At 39.9% G+C, this 17,622-nt stretch overlaps 1 protein-coding gene across 1 annotated transcript in view; it reads left to right on the top strand.

Annotated features, from left to right (window-relative positions):
• LOC145673417 (uncharacterized) overlaps positions 1–17,622 on the top strand; it is a 755,597-nt gene that overhangs the window by 258,313 nt on the left and 479,662 nt on the right. The window lies entirely within an intron of this gene.

Raw genomic sequence — 17,622 nt, 5'->3', positions numbered from 1 at the left:
ACTCTGTCTCGCTAGTTGGAGGCGTTTTACTATGAAGTGCGCGCTCAAGTTCTTGCCGGAAAAGGCCAATTTGCTTTATCATATCTCAGGACATAATGAGGTGCGATTTCTTGGTGTGGTCGTTGTCCTCGAGTTAGCGTTAGTTTGACTGGATGGTGATCACTCCCAATTGAGTCTAGAACTTCAAGCTGGCAGTCAGTAAGAAGATACAGAGATGTAATGACAACATCTGGTGTAGTCTGACTTATAGGTCTGGTGTGCGAAGGTATGACATGAAGATTGTGCTGGACATTGTCAGTTAAATACTGTTGAAAAGCTACTTTTTCACGACCGCTACGAGTATGAATATTAATGTCCGCCATGATAATAATATTTCGATAATTATTGGCAATGTATCCGAAATACTCTAACGGGATAGGTTGTCGTGGTCGAATATAGATCGCACTAAAATTGATGACTATGGAAGGAAAGTATATAGAGCAAAGGAGGAATTCCGGGAAAGTTCTAAAAGCTGGTGGATTATACGAGCGAACTGGATACTTAGGAAAAAAGCCTATTGCAACCCCACCTTGCACACGACCCAGGTGATCATGATAGTCATGGCGTTATAGTTGATAGCCAGGAATGCGGGCTACCATGCTTGGTTTTAAAGCAGTTTCATTAAGCGCAAAGACATTGATATGTTTCTCCAACAACATTGCCTCTAACAACAGTTTATGCTGCGAAAAGGATCGAATATTGACAAATAGGAAAGTAATCCCCATAATGAAATTTACTATGCAGATTGTACTAAACTGCAGTTTCCAGAGATCCAAGATGAAAATGGACATAGTTGTTAGAATACGTTGCGTGTAGATTGATATGGAAGATGGATTTTGCGGCAAAAATGATGTGATGAAGAATATTGGCTCGCTGAAAGGGAAATATATTTTGAAGCACCAGACTGATGTAGCGGAGAAAATCTTCGATTGTTAGCGGTGGTAAGATGGATTGGTTTGGTTCAGTGGTCGTGTCAGTCGCTTTTAGCGGTACTGTTAGTTCCGGATGCTCGGGAGTTGGCTCTGGTTTAGCTTTACAGCGATAACTGTAGGTTGGGTGAAGTCCACTGCCACAGGTGTTACACTTGGGTGGTCCTTTTAAGTTTGTACATGCTTTGGTTTGATGTAGATCCAAGCAGTATCCACACTTAGATGGATTAGAGCAATTTGCTGTAATGTGGTCATTGTACACCTGACATTTTTCGCAGCGTATAGGTAAAGGTCCCTGAGTTTTAGAGGGTTCGACACGATGTATTTTCTTATAAATTGGTGCACCGAATCGTAACAGATAATCGATTGTCTCCTGTTGCTTAGAAAGCACCCGGACCATGTAGGTCGGACCATTATTATTTCGAATACGAATGCATCTGTCTACTGTAATCCCCTCTTGTTTTAGCTCCTCTTGGATTTCAGCATCGGTAAGTTCAGGGGAAACACCTCTAATAACAACCGAGAGATATGGTGGTTTGCGAGGTGGTGGAGGTTGTTTCTGCCGTTTATCTGTTAATTTTGTAAATTTGGCGCTCTTACCGAAGATTTCGTAGGATGCTTTGTTGCGAATAGTAATACCAAAATCTGGATCTTTCGATTTCAGAATATAGCCGTTTCTAGTGAGGACGATTTGAACGAGAGTATCCCGTAACCGTGGAACGTATTTCATAATTTGGAGAAAAATCATTTTAGGATTGGTGAACTTTGTATCGTAGTCTGTAAGAATGAAATAATAAAAAGGATTGGTATTTGACTGTGCAGCCAGGCCCGCAACTAGGGTTTCTGTCACCCGGGGCAAACACACAATTCGGCGTCTTCCCCCCAGGTTTAGTCGAAAAGTATCACTTACTTATGGATTGCAACTGTAAATAACATTCTTAATGAAACCAGTTATATCGATTTTTAAGTACTTTAATCAAACTTACTTTAACCACAAAAATATATTACATTCGTTATGTGCTCACAAGTTTTAAGAATAATTTTGTACATACATTTTGTTTTAATGTTGTATGAAGAAATCAAAACAAAATGAACTAGAAAATATCTGCCACATTATACAGTTATTAATTGAAATAACACATTTAGTTTTAATAACCCAAAGAATAATTATTAACATACGCTTTCATATTAAAATAAGAAACTAATACAAAATAAACTAGAAAATATCTAGTACATCATAAAGTTATAATTGAAATAACTTTTAGTTCTAATAAACCCAAAAATAATTTGTACATAAGCTTTCATTTAAAAATATAAAAACAATACAAAATAAACTTGAAAATATCTGGTATATTATAAATAGAGCAACCCAAAAGCATAAAAAGTATAATAGCAATTTAGACATATAGTTGGTACCTTGAACATGGGTGTGGTTGTCTAAGGGTCCAGAAGAAACTAACTTTAAAGAATAATAAAGCATAATTTTAGAAAATAAAGCATAATTTAAAATATATAGCATAATTCTTGGAAATTCTATTTAACTGCAAGTTTAACATATACTATATTAATATTTTTTAAAAAATATTTACAATGCAAAATCATTGAGAACATAACAATGCAACAATGAAAAGCTTATTTTTATTTCTGTAAATTTTTCGGTGTAATCCTTTGATGTAGAGAAAAGAAGAAAAAAAAAGAAAACTTTCCATCAACAATGAAGCACACAAGAACTCCACACTATATTGTTATGTGTACCTCTCGAACTTGAGCACTTTCTGTACTTTTTGTGCACCTTTCTTTATACTTTCTCTTTCTGTATATATGCACCTCTAATGTGCACACAAGTGATAGAAAAAACTGATTCGAGCAAAGCATATCTCTTTACAGTGCATTAACTAGAAAGTTCATTAAATATGAACGAAATTGCTTCATAAAATATTAATAAATAGACCAAGATATTTAGATTATTTAATGTATAGTAAATATTATACATTATACACGATTAATGTAAAACAATGATTGAAATTAACAATAAAGCATAATGAAGCATAAGTTGGACTGATAGATAACAATTCAAAATGCCTCTAAAAGCTCTCAAGCAAAACTAATAGATAAAACTTCATACAGCCTTCACTCGCAAAATCCCTTGGTAGGCGTACAAGAAACAATTAAATACACTGAGGCGTGTAACTTATCTTTTATGTCACAAAACTGCCCTCTAGTTTAAAAACATTACAGCAATTGCGGAACATTACAGGGTGCGCGTCTGAGCTAAACTCTTCAACCACCAGCAAGCAACAAAAATCGGTAACTTTTCACCCCCGCCCTATTGATAACAGCGTTTTAAACTTCAGAGCTGTTTTCAATGGAATTATAGAGCTTCTTCGTGGCTAAGCGGTTAACGTACGCGCCTTTGGCGTGGGAGACCCGGGTTCGATTGCTGGCGGGAGCTCATGTGGTTCGGATTCCACGTTAATCAGTAGGTGCACGTCTCATATAACCTTGCTGGTGAAAGGGACGTTAAACTCAAAATCAACTCAACTCAATGGAATTATACAGACAAACAGCTCCTTGTGGTAGGAAAAGGAAAGGGGGGCGGATTCTCTGTGGTCGCCCAAGGGAACAAATGCATGCAATATTAGGTTTTTAATGTATGACATTACACCTATTTAGATGAGACTCTCTCTCCCTCTCTAAAAGAGGTCCCATGGAAAAGGCCAAGTAAACTTTTGATTTCTTTTAACCTCTAGAATAAGTTCCTCAAGGGAAAGGGTGCGATTTTTAAAACAATTGATATACTATCTTCTTTCTGGCGCTCATTCCAACCACGCGCCCGGGGCACGTGCCCCCTCTGCCCCCCCTAGTTGCGGCACTGTGTGCAGCGGTAGTAGTCAGAAGCTCTGTAACAGTATTGTTACACTGCGGATGGACTTGAATGTCCATAGATTCTATTGAAGACCGTGACCGTATCCGTTTTGCTCACTGTATTGAATCATTTGATGGATGTCTCTCTCTAGATATAGACGGTATTGGTTGACTTCCCCAAGAAAAGTGCCGAGTGCGATTAGAAGGTACAACGGGTGCCGTCTGTGCAAGTGCAGAGCTTGAGTTTGCAAGAAGAATAGCAGGTAATCCGGAATGTCGTCCTAGAATCGATTGTCCGTCAGTGTTGCCAGAGTCCGCCATCTTAATGAAGCTGCCCAGGGCCGAAGCCCAAACGAGGATGAAAAAGATGAAGAAGATGATGAGATGAAGTTCAAAAAGCAAGTTTGCCCTTCGAAAGTGAAAGCTTCCGTCAACCCTCTAAGTGTTGTATGTGTGCTTTGCTCCCAAATGCGTATTGCAACACTTGTTCCTCGCTGGCACACTAACTAACACAAGAGAGGTTAGGCTCCTTGATTCAGTATGTGTGTGTGTGCATTTTTTTTCATGCTAGCCAGAAAGGCTACCACCTTTAAGAGGGTTATGCCCTCTGTTAGAAATGAGGTGTAGTGATAGGATAGGCTAAGTTTACTGTTGTTGGGCTAAGTGTTTCATGAAATATTTATTAACTTCAAATTGTCAAAATGAATGTAACATGGTGACTTAAGGAACTTTGATCCTTAACATTTGGTGAGGTGAATATAACAAAGGTAAATATACAAAAACATAATGATTAGAAATACGTGAAAACGTGCATTGAAAAATGTGCGTGAAATATAAGAATAGAAATAATAATTCAAAACATTTCAAAATATCAATAAGCATGAAATATGAGGCGAAGTGCAATACACAATACAACACTTTAGGTTATGTTAGTGAGACAGATGAGCTTATTCTTCAGCCTAGGGGCTGATCTTGGCACTGATGAGAACATGGGGAGCCCAAGTTAATAAACAGAGGTTATCACTGTGCGGGAAATGATGGATGGATGAGAGGAAGATTATCGTGAACAACATATTCTGATATGAATCGTAAAGTCGGGTCTGGTGGTTGAAGCGTATAGTTATTTAATGTAAACAGTAGAGAGAGTGGTGGATAATAGTAGATGTAAGGTGTGGGATGAACTGCTAAATAATGCATTGTATCTTGGAGTAATGGGTGGCGAGTTTGAAAGCGTTTAGAGATGTATGTTAGCCGCAGTTTTTCGAGGTGAAATTTCAGAATTGGAAAAGTAATATGGCGGTTAAGTTCCTGCGTAGGGCTAGGGAGCTTAATTCGATAAGCTGTACGGAAATCGTGGCGTTCTAAGATGAAAAGTTTATGGTAGTATTGAGGTCGGGCAGCTATCCAGGCAGTGAAACCATATGTCAAAACTGGTCGGAGAAAAACTTTGTAGGTGTTGAGGATTGTGTGTGGCTTCAGACCCCATGTAGTACCATTAAGACGTTTCAAAAGATTGATGCGATTATAGGCCTTAGTAGTGACTCTTTTCAGATGTTGCGACCATGTAAGATGGCGATCATTAGGGATGCATTCGAGTCGAGTCGAGTCGAGATTTAAGCCTGTCTCGACTCGTCTCGAGAAAATGTTGTCTCGACTCGTGTCTCGACTCGAAAATATGGTGCTGTCTCGACTCGTGTCTCGACTCAACAGTCTCTGTCTCGACTCGACTCGAATTCGAGTCGAGACGTCTCGAAATTCGAGTCGAGACAAAATATACGAGTTAAAATATACACACACATCAGCCAGACCGTTATGACTATCTACCTAATTGTTAGTATGTCCAACTTTTGGCACGAATAACAACGGCAACGCGTCTTGGCATGGTCGCAATGTTCCTCGGTGGGTCGCTGGAGAGAGTTGGCACCACATATGCACACACAGGTCATCTAATTCCCGTAAATTCCGGGGAGGGGGTGATGCACCCTCACGTTACGTTCAATCACATCCCAGATGTGATCGATTGGGTTCAGATCCGGAGAGTTTGGGGGCCAGCACATCACTTGGAACTCGCTCCTGTGTTCCTCGAACCCCTCCATCACACTCCTGGCCTTGTGACATGGTGCATTATTTTGTCGAAAAATTCCACTACCGATGGAAAACATGGCCGTCATGAAGGGGGTGTACGTAGTCTGCAAGCAGCGTGCGACACCTCGGCCGTCATGGTGCTTTGCTCGAGCTCCACTGGACACATGGATGCTCACCTGAATGTTCCCTAGATAATAATTAAGCCGCAGCCAGTTTGTCTCCGTCCCGCAGTACAGATGTCAAGGAGCTGTTCCCTTTGAACACGACGGATTCGCACCCACACATCGTCATGATGAAGAAGATATCGGGATTCATCAGACAATGCAACGCTCTGCCATTGTGCCAAGGTCAAGTGGTGATGGTCACGTGTTCATTTCAGTTATAGTTGCCGATGTCGTGGTGTTAACATTCGCCATCGTTAGGAGTGTTCGGTGCACTGTGTGTTCAGACTAGTGTTGTGAAGGCCTGTAAAAAAACGGAAATTTTGGGTAAAAAACAGTTTTTTTACTGTTTTCCCGAGCTAGGGAAAAAACGGAAAATATGGGTATTATCAGAATCATCATTCTTGTTAATCACAGAATCATTTTAGTTAATATGTTAAATCAAACATATATTTTATAGAGATATCTTCATTGTTCTATGTAAAATTCCGGAAATTTTGAAACCATTAGAAAAAATCATTTGTTCGGAAATATTGGCAAAAACAGGAAAATGTAGTTTAAAAACTATTTGTTGGCCTGATGCTAGTGATCTTACTTTCTGTAACATGTCTGCAACATATACAGTGGGAAGTGGAAAATCCGAACTAATTGGGACCACAGGTATTCGGATTTTCAAATTGTTCGGATTTTCGAAAATGACCAAGAAAATGTCTTTTAGGCTTACATATACTGTACGGTATGTTCTTCTATTGATACAGTGGTTATTCAGTACATACAGTAATTACAATACCGTACGTAAGGCTACTTACATTTAATGTTTCTGAAGAACTTGCTTGTACTCTAAGTCACACTTAAAACTTATAGGCCTAAGAAAAAATAAAAATAAAAATACATGACAAACAATTACATATAAATGAACTTTTGTAAAAACATTGACTTCACATAACGTCGATAGACACGCTATTGTTTGTTTATCGCTAGCGTTAACATAAAATGTAAAAAGCTTCTAGGGACCGCGTTCGGATTTTTGACGTTAGGATTATCGACGTCCTAGTGTATATACAATGTATTTCGCTAACGGAAAAATACTTAGAGCAACAGGTTTTAATTCTACTTTACACACATATACCGCACAAGTGAGTAAATTTGTGCAGTGAGAAATATATTAAATGAAACTTCCGTTGGTTATTACAGACTAGCAGAATATCCGTTCTTCGCACGGGGAGAATACGTTTCATTTTTGGACACAAAGGGCACCAAAACTGTCACCAATGAACTTGTGGAGCCTCAAAACTATGAATTTGACATTAATATCGATACTTTTCAATTATCTTTACATGTCACCATCCTCCTTAGAGTACTAATGGGGCTGAATTTGTAGATTTAAACGGTATCTTCTGTTCATCTCAGCGAGTGTGGATTCGAGGCCATTTTCGATCATATATATATATATATATATATATATATATATATATATATATATATATATATATATATATATATATATATATATATATACAGAGGCGGATCCAAGGGGGCTATAGCCTCCCCCTTCACACTCAAGTATACACTGCATAAAATGGGCTTCAATCCTGCTTTACACTGGATAAAACTGCAAACTATGGTTTAGCCCCTCCCTTGATCATATCCTGGATCCGCCACTATATGTATATATATATATATATATATATATATATATATATATATATATATATATATATATATATATATATATACACTGTATATAATGCTCAAAAAAATTAGGGGTTCAGCTGAAATATCACACAAGACCTTAAGATAGTGTATGAATAAGCTTGTGTTTGACTCATATTATCATACAAGAAGGAATGCTTTAAGATACACTAGAAAAATGGGGCACATACTGGTGTTGGGGCACGGAAAACCTTGTTCACATGGCTCATGACACAAGACGGTTATGTGTGCACCTCTCGAACTGCTCACAAACAGGCAAGGCAACAACACTGATTGTTCCTTAATATGTCATATGATCACTTCGAATAGTCAACTGGGCCTCGCACCTGCGTGGCATGGATTCAATCAGATTATCGATGAGTTCTTGGGGGATGTTGTGCCACTCATCCAGAAGAGCGACTTCCAGCTCTGGAATGATTGTTGGATTTACTGGCCTAGCGGCAATTCGTCTGCCAAGCATTATCCAGACATGCTCAATTGGAACGAGATCCGGAGAGCATGCTGGCCACTTCATCCGAGCGATACCCTCAGCATCCGGCATCTCATCCACTAACCGAGCTATGTGAGGACGAGTATTATCATCCATAAAAAGGAACGAATCACCAATGGCACCATCATAAGGAAGAACAAGAGTTTTCGTGATCTCATCCCTATATCTGAGAGCCGTCAAAGAGCCATTTCGGATGATGTGAAGCTCAGTACGCCCACCAATGCTGACTCCTGCCTACACTATCAGTACACCACCATGATACTGGGATGTTTCTCGCATAAACATGGGATTGTGTCGTGTTCCACACTCTCTCCAGATGAAAACACGTCGATTATCAGGCTCTACACTGAATCGAGACTCGTCAGAGAACAAAACATTGCCCCATTCATTGCGTCCCCACCCACGATGTTCCGCCGCCTACGCTCTTTGATCAACACGGTGTCATGCAGTTAATGGGACACACACCATAGGCCTACGTGCGTAGAGACCACCTTCTCGAAGGCGATTGCGGACCGTTTGAGTAGATACTGTGCGTCCTGTTGTTGTTCGGAAGACTCGCGGCAGCAGAGTTGTATTCTGACGTCGGTTTCGACGGGCTGTTAACAAGAGATAATGATCGTCTCTCGCTTTGGTTGCTAGTGGACGGCCCTGTCCTTGTCTTCTTCGAACACTTCCAGTTGTTTGAAATCGATTCCACAATCGGGAAACCACACTCTGTGCCACTCCTATGGCATGGGCCACCTCCTGCCATGACTGACCAGCTTCCAACCTCATAGAGGGCCGCGGTGGCTCAGTGGTAGAGCGTTCACCTCTGGTGCTTGGGGTCCCGGGTTCGATCCCAGCCCCTGCCAAGTGAACTTTGTGGTGTACAAACACCGTGTGCGTGGGTTTTCTCGGGGTTCTCCCGTTTCCTCCTACTTTCTTCATTCCACCCTTTCACTCATCTCTCATCATCACCGTCTCATTTAGCCTAACCGGCATAACCGTGGGACGCAAAACAAAGATTTTTTCCCGGCCCGCATACAATTATAGCTTAATTTGCAAATCATCGCAAATGGAAGTGTCACCATCGATATTAGTGACCGCGAAAACTATGGATTTGACACTAATATCGGTCATTTTAGATTACTTTTACATGTCTCGGTATCCGACCCCCCCCCCCCCCCCGGTGACCACCGGCCCGAATAGAGTGAATTTGTAAGTTAATGTGATCAGAGTTTCACCATTGATTTCAGCGACCGCGAAAACTATGATTTCGACAGTAATATCTGCCATTTTCTACCACTTTTACATGTCCCTGTAAGCGCACCCTGAGACCCCCTGGTTCGAATTTTGAAAAAAAAAGAGATTCGTCTTGATCTGGGGCCTGGGCCAGAGTACCACTGACTAAAATTTGGTAACTCTCGGTCCACTCATCTGGTCCCCAGGCTGCATACAGACAGACAAACACAAATAAACTATTTATTTTATTTATATTAGACTAGACAGATTCTTGCAAATTATGTCAGATTTTCATATTATCTTTCCGAACTAATTTTAAAGACCCGCTCCTACTTATCTTTATATATATACACAGTATATCTATATTTATATCTATGTGTATCTATATATGTATATAACAAACGCAGGAATTACACCCTAAATAACGCTCCTGGAAGACCCCTTTCTCAACAAAATTGCTGGGGAAACACTTGTAGAAACTTCAGTTTTCGTGCCAGACGATTACCGAGACCTGGTGGAAAAAAAAATTTCTTTAGCGATCGAATTAAAAAAAAATAGTTCTCCTCAGGTTAGTATTCACTGAGAATATTGTTATAAAATTTAAATTTTATGGGTAAATCAGTAGACTTTGAATACATCCACACCGTATCCACTGAGTTGCGAAATTGTGTACCTCCAGATATGGGCGGTCGAAGAAAATTTTCTAGGGGGCATCTTCAATGTTTGCTATATTAGTCTTGCATTTAATATGCATGGTTTGTTATATTACGTATACGTGAGCCAGGTAGGTTCATTCTTATCAAACACGGAGATTATGAAGGAGTAGATCTACTGTACAAAATATAATAAAAACATCTCTTTCGGATTTCTATCATCCCGCAGTCCAACCCCGAGACGGAAACATAAGAGATAGGCTTTTTGTTTTTAAACAAGATAACGTGCCTAGCGAATGCTTTACATTGTGAAGATTATATTAGTGAAAATTAAACGATTATAATTTTTCAACTTAATATACATATCACTAAATGTTGAGCTCCCCGTTGCTATGTGCTTAGCGTATGCGCCTTTCTCGAACGATTCATGGTAGGAGCTCATGTGTTTCAAATCCGACGTTAAACTGTACGTTCACGTCTTGTAGAGCTTTGCTCCTGAAAACGACGCTAAACTATAATCTAATTTAATATTACTAAATATTAAAAAATAATGACTTACCAAGGTGACGTCAATTTGGCAGTCATCAAATAAATTTTATACTTTCACTTAATCCAGTGGATATTAATATAACAATTACAAGACATACGCGCATATAAATACTCAGAAACAAGTACATACACACGTACATATACACAAATATGAATCCTCCAAATCTATTTACATGTGGTAGACTGCGTTGCATCAAGCACTGTTATCTTCATCATCATCTTCTCATGTATCTGCATTATTTGATTCATCCAAAGATTTGTTATTTGTACGCATCATTCATTTTTGCATTTTCGGGAGGGTTCAGGGTTCTTTCTTCATTTAAAGAGTCGGTTCTCTGTATTGGAAAGAGAATCAGGGGAGGAAGGGGGAATTTATACTTTAAGAATGGATAACATTTTAAGAAATATATACAAAACATGCCGCTTCCGACGCAGCACTGAAGCATTTCTTTTAGCGGTCATACCCCCTCCCCTCTCAAGTTGTAAAGTGAGAAGGGACTGAAACATCCCAGACACTCAGGGTTCAGTTGACAATAATAAAACTATGGGTAAATAAACATCTTGTACAGTCACGTTTTGCTTATTTTTGAACATTTCTGTGAATTCAACAATACAACAGCGGAAATACTAACTGGTTTTATTACTCCAACCATCGCTTCAACTAAGGGATAATTCCCAACGGTCAGTGAGCCATCTAAATTTTCGTTCTTTTTCTGTTCTCCAGAGGAATGAATGAGATTTTGCCAAGATGCTAAAGTCAAGATGTTATATGCTAAATGGGAGTGAATTATGCTAGATCTAGCACCAAGATGCTAGATATGGCTTCACTGGCGGGCTTCGATATCTACAGAACTTTCTGCCAAAGAAAGAAAAAAAAAACAATAGCACAATAGTTTCGATAACATATGTGTGGTCCTTCGGTAGACTACACATCTGGTAAGAAGCTCATCCCAAAGAGTAGTTTGGACAAAAGACTCGTAGCCGGCTTGTATAGATAATTGAATTCAAATATTCAAGTATCCATTTACTGAATGCCCATATCGTGTATGTATGCATTTGCATGCATTTTTTGATAAGTAAATAAAGTACACACACGACTAATTATGTCAGTGATAAACGGTGTTTATTGAAAAAAAAAACCTTACCAAACAATGAAGATTAATCTTAGACTGGAGAAATGATTATCCTTCGTTTTCATTATCATTTGGCCATGAAACAAACGCCTGACAGATGTACAACCCCTATATACAACTATGTGATGTTGGAATACCAGTATATAACTCGTAGGGTATGATGCTTTACTTTTTCAGAAATTTCAGTACTTCTAGTGAAATGAAATCTTTAGTTTTACGTCCCACGGTTATGGCGGTTAGGCTAAAGAAGACGGTGATGATGAGAAATGAATGAAATGGTGGAATGAAGAAAGTGGAAGGAAACGGGAGAACCCCGAGAAAACACACGAGCATGGTATTTGTCCACCACAAAGTCCACACGGTGCGATCTGGGATCGACCCAGGGACCCCATGCACCGGAAGTGAACGCCCTACCACTGAGTCACCGTGCCCCCACAGTACTTCTTGTATACCCCTATAAATGTAATAAAGAACTAATGGCCATGTTTTTTTTTATATAAAAATATTCAATTAGAACTGGACAATTTACATAAAATTTGGAATCGACAAATGACGGCACGTTTCTAGCACTTATGGGTTTGAGATCTCATTGTTAAAAGGATAGGAGACAAACATATAAACTTTTCTGTGAGGAGAAACATTTACGCGTAAATCTAGTATTTTAATATATAGATAATAATTGGAATAGTTTTATTTTCGAGTGCTATTTTTTAATATTCGCAATATTGAAATTTTTGAACTTAAATTTTTCGCGTGTTTGAAAAAAAAGAGAGATATCATTACTAGTAAAATTAACCTAATACAAACATATTTATTTTTTTCAATTTTTCCGGAAAATCGAAAAAACGTTTTTTTAAAAAAAAGTTTAAAATTTCCGGAAATTTGACAACACTAGTTCAGGCACACTTGTACTTTGCCCAGCATTAAACTCTGATCTTAGTTCCGACGCAGTTCGCCGCCTGTTCTGTTTTACCAGTCTGCCCAACTTACGACGTTCGACATCTGTAATGAGGTGGGGGCACCCAACCCCTCGACATTTAGACGTCTTTTCCCCTTGGTTTCGCCACTTGCTGAAGACAATCACCATAGCACTCCTCGAACACCTGACAAGTCCTGCAGTTTCCGAACTTCTCGTGCCGAGTGTTTCTGATCGAGCACTTTCTTCAAAATAGTATTAAAAATTATGGAAAAATTTTCGAGACATTCGAGTCGAGTCGAGATTTTTACCAGCTGTCTCGACTCGACTCGAGTCTCGACTCGAAAATTCGAGTCGAGAAATACGTTTGTCTCGGCTCGTCTCGAATTTTACAGAGTGTGTCTCGACTCGAATCTCGACTCGAATTCGAGTCGAGTCGAGTCGAGATTCGAGACATGTCTCGACTCGTGCGCATCCCTAGCGATCATAGGTAATTCCCAGATACGTTACTGTATTTTTGGCCTGAAGCGGCACTTCATCAACATGGAGAGATAAGCGACGTGGGTTTCTGCGAACTCGGGAAGAGCGTCGTGGAGGTAAGAAGACCATGGCCTGAGTTTTTGTTGCATTAATAGTAAGTCTCCAATGATTACACCAGTTACTGAAACGATCGATAGCAAGCTGGAGAACGGTATTGATCTGTTGGATAGAGTTTCCGAGTCCAAGGAAAGCCGTGTCATCGGCATATTGAAAAAGATGAACGTTATCAGGTAGTCTGGGCATGTCAGCGACGTACAAGAGGTAGAGTAAAGGATATAATGCAGACCCTTGTGGCACTCCAGTAAGTAGAAAGATCGGATGCGATAAACAGTCATGAATGGATATGTAGGCGAGACGGTTGGTAATGAAATTGTATATTAGGCGGATGTAGCACATGGGGAGTCGAAACTGAAGAAGTTTGTATATTAGCCCGTGGTGCCAGACTTTATCAAACGCCTTCTCTAAGTCAAATATGACTAGACAGGATGGTTTTGCAAAATTGTAATGTTGAGTAATAAGTGATGTGAGTCTTAAAAGCTGATCATTAATAGAAAAGGAGGGTCTGAAGCCGGCTTGTGTGATAGGAATTAAGCTGCGATCGTTTAGGTAGATATGTAGGCGCTTGACCAGGATGCGTTCCAGAATCTTACTGAAAGTCGAAGTTAGCTGAATAGGACGATATGATGAAACGTTCTGGGGTGGTTTATTTGGTTTTAGAAACATGAGTGTCTTAGAGATTTTCCATGTTAAGGGAAAGAAGCCTGTGCGCAAGATAAACGTATAGATATTAGCGAGGAGGAGTAATAACAAAGCAGGACACTCTTTGATATGGCGGTATGTTATATTATCTAGACCAGGTGCAGTATTTCGTTTATGGTGGAGAACCTGTGAGATCACGTGAACACTTATGGGTTGAGATATGGCTGTGTCTGGCTGTAAGATATGGGTATTGTTTGGTTAAAGCTGCGGTGTGGACGTGTTAAGCCTATCTGCAGAGACTGGAGCATTGCCGGATGATGGCGTGAAAATCTCCTGTAAGTGATCAGCAAAAGCATTTGCCTTATCACTATCGGTGGAAACAGGCGTGTCGCCTTGCAGAATCGGATAGGGTGTGCTAGTAAATTTGCCACATAATGCATTGAAACGGTTCCAAAATTTGGTTGGATGAGAAGTCTCGGATAGATTATTGCATGTGTGTACCCATTTACGAAGTTTATACGCTTTAATGTAATTGTGAACTGTGCGTTGTAGTTGGTGGTGATGGCGGAGTGCTTCAGGGTTGCGGGTGCGAAGATAATCTCTATAGAATTGACGAGAGCGTTGGATCAGTGTGAGATATTGCGGCGGAAGTTTAGGCTGATATGGACGAGATTTGGTAGTTGGAATATATAAATGACTGGCCTCTTGAAAAGCTGAAGTAATATTATCAACGACAGCAGTTAAGTCTTCACCTGTATTTGGTTCAGTAAGATGATCAGTGAGTTGAGAGATATGTGTGCGATATTTATCCCAGTTAGCCTTATCGTAACGGACGCTTAAGCGGAGTGGTGGAGATGAAATATGCCTGGTGGTGGTATTTGGCTGATAGGTGAGTTTAATTGGAGCATGGTCGCTACCCAGAAGATCAAGAATATCTAGCGTGCAATGCGATACGAGATTTGCTGAGGTTATAACTATATCTGGCTTTGTGTTGGATATAGGACTGGTTGCTTGTGGAAGATCAAGTATGATTCCAGTGGTATTGGTCGTAATGAAATTAACAAAATTTGTCCTCTCGCCATCGGTGCGGTTATGCATATTAAAGTCAGCCATGATAATGTACGTCTTATAAGTATTTGAAATGTATTGCACGAACTGCTCTGGTAGAGGATGGTTGGGTCTGATGTATATTGTTGCCAGTGTGATGATGGCGTTTTTGAAATAGACAGTGGCGAGGAGATATTCCGGAAGAGGTGTCGTTGTATAATGATGTTGACGAAACGGTAGATGAGGAGAAAATCCAATGGCCACTCCCCCATTGGCTCGGAGTGCAGTTAGAGGATTTTCAGCGTGCAACATAGCGTATCGTGGTAAACGACATGTTTGTGATATTGTGAGGAAAGTTTCATTTAGTAAGAACACGGTGACACGTTCCTCAAGAAGAAGCTGTTCGAATAAAATTTTGTTTTTGGGTAAAGACCGGATATTAAGAAACAGAAAAGTAACAGCCATGGTATAGAGTAGTCAAGATTAGTTGTATGGGATTTATGGAAATGAACTGTATTTCCTGAATAAGTGGCTGTGAAATTAACATGAAAAGTGGTTTTTGCCGCAAGAATGATTTGCTGGAGTATGTGGGGTCTTATAAAGGGATGGATGTTCTGTAAAGCTAAAGTCAGGAAAGTCAAGAGTTGATCTAATGAGACAGGTGCATCTATCGGATGTGGAGTAGTGTGGGTTTGTGCAGGTGGTCTGAGTGGAACTACGAGTTCTGGATGGTCCTGAATAGCTTCTGGTTTAGCTTTACACTTGTAGCTATATGCCGAATGCTGATCATTGCAAGTGGCACATTTAGGTGGTAACTGTAAGTTGCTACAAGTCCGGGTGGTATGCGGGCCTGCACAATATCCGCATTTACTTGTGTTTTTGCAATCGTTTGTATGATGAGCATTATAGACCTGACACCGTTCACACCGAACTTTCATAGGAACTGGTGTCCTTGATGGTTCAACAGGTGTTTATGATTGTAAATGTAAGCACCTGTTGCTAATAACTCATCAATAGTGTCTTGATGCGTGGTTAGGACACGAACCATGTATGTGCGTCCTTGATCATTACGAATTCACAAGACTTTAGTGATGGTATGACCCTCCAGCTTGAGCTCCTCTTGTATTTCGTCATCTGTATAAGATGGGTCAACCCCACGGATAACAACAGATAGTAATGGGGAACGTTTCGGAGGTGGAGGCTGTTTGCGAGTGGATGATGTGAGTGCTTGAATCTTCGCATCTCGACCAAAGGTATCAATAGGCACCTTGTTTTTAATGGTAGTAAGAAGAGTTGGATCAGATGTTTTTAGAATGATGCCGTTTCTAGTATGCAGGATTTGTGTGATCGCAGCTCGAGGAAGATATTTATGAAGTTGAATTGCGACGAACTTTGCATTGCTGAACTTCGTATCGAAATTTGTGAGCAGCATGGAATAGATAGAAGACAAAGGAGGCGCATTGTTATCGGTTGTAGATGCAGCAGTGTCCATTGGAATCTGATGTAGATCCGATGTGGATGCAAGATGTTGTTTCTTGGATGGTGGAGATTGCTGAAGACGTTCGAAATAGCTATCGTTCGATGCTAGTGGTTGTGGTGATCTACTACGAACGGAATCGGATGATACAATTGAAGAAGCAGAAGCAATGGAAGCTTGGGAACCTCGGCGTTGCTGTGATTTAGTAGTTGAAGAATGGCATTGCCCAGGATCTTTCCGAAGCTGAGTCTTCTTAGGACTCTCGGATGGTCCAACAAGAACTTGAGGTAACCCGTGATGTTTGCCTTTAGTCGTTTTGCCAGGGCCTAATCGTGAGTCCGCCATCGAAAAATCCGTCCTTGGGCGAATGAACAGATGTGTTGCGCCTACAGATGAGTAATGATGATGATGAAACGTTTCACCCTACAGCACTGAAAAGCGCTGTCAATCCTAGTGAGAGCGTATGCGTGCTGGTCTCGATTGTGCGTATGCAACACAACGTCCTCGAAGGCACGTTAACACTTCCCAGCTAGGCTAGGTTCTTACAAAAAGCAGCTGTTGAAGTATGGTACGTCAAGCTGATGAGTATGCCGTGTGTGTGCAAAAACTCAAATACATATTACAAATAGTTTGATTTTTTTTATTTGCAATGACAGTTGTAATTAAAAACAAAGGAGAGAACAATTTCGTTGTAAATGGTCATAAAAATAATTCTTTGACATTTATTTACTATTTCCAATTTAATTTTGTTGATTAATCTGCTCCAAATTACACAAGAAATGGGATTAAGTAGAAGAATTTAAATCCATCTATTGAGCAACATAGAAAACTAGTGTTTTCTAAATCCTATTTCTATAAAGATTAAAATGTCCTTGCGGCACCATTTATCGTCGTCACAACTAACTCAAATTTAGAGAGAACACTTTTCTCATTAAATGGAAAATGATTAAGAGGTGCGCTCTCAGATATACACAACTTGAGAAATGAGGACCACCCTAGGGTACCTAATTTGATCCCCGGCCAAGTAAGTTTGTGGTGGGCAACATCATGTTCATGGGTTTTCTAGGGATTCTCCTGTTTCCTCTCACTTTTTCACTCCACCGAT

Source organism: Thermobia domestica, chromosome 16, assembly GCF_964235325.1.
Source record: "Thermobia domestica chromosome 16, izTheDome1.hap1.1, whole genome shotgun sequence".
Lineage (NCBI taxonomy): Eukaryota > Metazoa > Arthropoda > Insecta > Zygentoma > Lepismatidae > Thermobia > Thermobia domestica.
The sequence above is the reverse complement of the archived record's forward strand: the minus strand, read 5'-3'. Positions and strand labels throughout refer to the sequence as shown.